Consider the following 3700-nt stretch of genomic DNA (forward strand, 5'->3'; position numbering starts at 1 on the left):
TGGCTCCACAGTTTCCCCGGGCGCTCACGGGTCAGTGGTTTCACGGTTCTGAGCCTCCGTTCCCTCTACTTCGTCAAACAAGGCTAAAGGTCGTCCGCGCACACCATAGGGTTAATTGTGAGGCGGCATTAAAGGCGATCTCTTTTGTGGGCGCTCAACCCAGTGTCTGTCTCTTGCACGTGCCCCGGTCTGCCAGCTCATTTTATTATTGTTGTTCCGTGTACTTTGAACGCCAACATCTGCAACATATACATCTTGATTATACGCATCTTGATTATAAAACAACCAAAGGCATCTACATCCGGAACTGTCTTGCGCAGCAACTTCGAAATACAAATTGGAAGAGACGTCTCCTGGTGGGGCACGTACAAGTCCACGCGGGCGCACACGCATCTACTTCTAACACCTGTAGCTCCTGGCTCCAGAACGCCCAAAGAGTTACCCATAGGTACGAGCTTTCTAGAGCTCTGTCTCTAAGAGCCAGGTCGCGATCGAGGCCTGGCATCTACACCCCAACAGCCACTCTCTTGGCTGGCTGCCGTGAGGTCAAAATTGGAAACCAGCGAGGCAGAAAAGCGCACGGACGCGAAGCGTTTCAAGCTTCTCGCAGAGCCCAAAGGCGGCTGCCTGTCTGCTGGCTTATGGGAAAGGTCAGCACCAGGGTTTTCCTGCTTGGATGGAATTTTTGGAAGGGCCTACCCGCCGGGAACTTGCCCCACAAAGGAAGGATGGGTTCTAGGACAGCTCAGATTCAGAGGAAGGCTCTACACACAGACACACACACACACTAGCACACGCACGCCCGTGAGCGCACACGCGGCTCCATCGAGCTTGTTGGGACCCGGGAGGAAGGAGCGCAGGGTCGTGACCCCGGCCTCTGCTAGAGCGCGCCCTTCGGCCCCTGCAATTAGCGCCGGGAGGTCAGCAGGAACTCGGACGCCTTCACCCGCGGCTCAGAGCACAGCGGAAAAAAAAAGAAGGAAAAAAAAAAAAAAAAACCAGCCTGCCCCCTCCCCCGCCGCCGGTCTCAGACGCCCGGGCGCAGCCAAGCGGCGGGGCCGAAGGGCTCAGGCTGGCCCCCGCGTTTGTCACCTTAAATCTACAAACCACGAAATCGCTCGGCCCAGCAGGCTGCGGTAGCTGACCCCAGCCCGGGCCCTTTACGGACTGCTGCTCCCACAAGCTGGGTGCCCTTCGTCCCCGTAGAAGCGACCAGGGTAGAAACCAGAAAAAAACAAAACAAAACAATCCAGCGTTGTAAAGTAAGGACGAGATAGCGCATTAGACACAAGGGAGTTGCGTCCTGGGGAGATTCTGAGTGGCTGTAGTGGGGAGCGGGGATCCTTTCTCTCTTTATCTACCGATAAGGAACTCGGGTTCTGCCCAGTCCAACAGGGTCGGGGGATATAGTGGAGCTTTCTACACGAATCAGAAAGGTATTTGGCGAGAAAATAATGAGAGAGGGTCCCCTTCATTGAATTTCCGAAGGCTCTTGGAAATCCAGAGTCGGGAAGGACTGTTTTTCTCATCTGAGGCCCAAACAGGAGTGAAAGTGATATTCAGGAAAGAGATGACGGCGGCTTCTTCCGATGCTGGGGGCTGGGGGGTGTGCTGAGGTGGGGGGCAGAGAAGGAGGGGAGCCCGGGCTGGGGGTGGAGAGGATGAGAAGGGGCAAAGGTGAAACCCCCCAGCTCCGGAACTCGGGAAGCTCCGGGGAGTCGAGAAAGCGGCCGCCACCGGGGCGCATTCGTGGGCCAGACAGATAGGTGGCACTCGAAGCTCGGGGAAAAAAAAAAAAAGGCCAAGGCGCCGGCCCCGAGTGGCCTCCGCAGCGGCCGCCGCCACCATAAAGCCCGCGGCGAGATTGCGACCGGCGCCAGGTGAGTAATAGGCAACGAAATCCAGAGAGATTGCGAGCCGCTCACCCCCGTCCATCAGCGCCACAAGAGTTACTCATTAACATCACTATATACAAATAAGATACACGGGAGATTAAATTAAAAAAAAAAAAAAAAAAGGAAGCACTGAGGTAGAGAGGCTGGCCGCACGTCTGAACACCGTCCGAGAATTTGGGGGGTGGGGTGGGGAGGAGGTGAGCAAATCGGGACCGAGAAAGAAAAGCATTCGTTCCCTCTTGAGGCCGAGCCAGTTTTCTGCCTCTCCCCACCCTGGTTAGGGAGAGCGCCTCCCGGGCACCCCCAACTGACTGCCACTTTCCTGGGGCGCAGGCACTGCACTTCATTGTTGGGTCAATAAACAGCCCCGGTCAGCTGCAGCCTCTGCGCGTAGGGCGCGCGCCCTGGAAATCTTCGGGCCCTTCGGGGAGCTAGCGCCCCGAAGGTCCCCAGGCCCCGCAAAGCTCCCCCACGCACCCACCTCCGACCCCGGTGGTTTTTCCCTCCCAGCCTGGGAGACAGCGCTGGAGAGGCTGTGGGCTCCCCACGTGCCTGGTTGGAGATGGAAGGGTCTATGTCCCCTCTCCAAAAGGTCTCGACCTCGATCTCCTTCCAAGTACAGGATGGGGCGGGCGTGGGGGGGGGGGGGGCGGTTCCTCCTCGCCGGCCGTTCAAGAGGCCCCGAAGGTGACAGGGACTTGGGGCCGGGCTGGCGGGCTCCAGGGAGCGGGGGGCGGGGAATGGAAAGGCAGCCGCCAGGCAGGCTCCGGCTGCGTCCCCACATCAAGGTCCCCCGAGACAAGAGAAGGCCTGGAGAACCTTCCCATCCTCCAACCCCCCGCGACCCCCACCCCACCCGCCACCCGCCCTAGCACACTCACTTACACACACCTCCGAGGCGAGGCTGGGGGTGGGGAGGCCAGGAGACCAAAGACTGTCACGGCCTCACCATTTTTTATTGAATGTTTCAAAGATAAATCGAACTTCAAAAGGCAACTCCCCAAACAGCCCCAGAGGCTGGTTGGAGGGAAGAACTGGAGGAGGGTGTCAGCCTCCTGGTGACTTTTCCCTGGGAGGGGGTCAAATATGTGCCCTGGAATTACCTTTTGGAAACTGCCCTCCTGCCTCGTGGGACACAAAGTTTGCGCAGAGCTGGCCGCGCGTCGCACGCACAGTCCGGGCTGAGGACTTGGAGGGGTACCTTGGGTCAGCCTAGTCCAATCTGAGACACCGGGGACTCCAGGGGACATTCGAGTTTGTCCCCTTCTCGGGCTGCCTGGAGGGTTGCTCCTTGCCAGGCCGGAGCTAGCCGCGGGGAGATTCTGCTAGTTTTTTTTTTTTTTTTTTTGCACACTGAGGCAAGAAAAAATTGCCTTGGATGGCTCAGATTGAAGCGCAGAGAAAGAGCGAACCCCAAGCGAAAACGTTCGCGGTCCTCGCACTCATTTTTGATCGGATTCGGCTGGGAAACACTGACTTAGGGAGCGAACATTCTTTTTCCATTAAAACTTAAGTATCTGCAATTGCGAGTCTATCCAATTCCAATCAGCCCCTCTTCCGCCTCTCGTTTTGCTTCCTAATTTCAAGGAAAAGTAATTTCAGATTGAAGCGGCTCCCTTCCGCCGGCGGAGTAAGGGACTTTTGTTTTTAGCTTTGTAACTTGAGTGACATCTCTTTTGGGTTCAGTCGGGGCGGTCTTAATTATTTAAAGGCAAAGAGAAGGGGCTAAAAAGGAACCTAGGGAAGAAAGACGACTCCACTTTAAGGAAAGGTCCCTAAACAAAACACTTAACAGGAGGCCCAAA

Source organism: Cervus elaphus, chromosome 5 (assembly GCF_910594005.1).
Source record: "Cervus elaphus chromosome 5, mCerEla1.1, whole genome shotgun sequence".
NCBI lineage: Eukaryota > Metazoa > Chordata > Mammalia > Artiodactyla > Cervidae > Cervus > Cervus elaphus.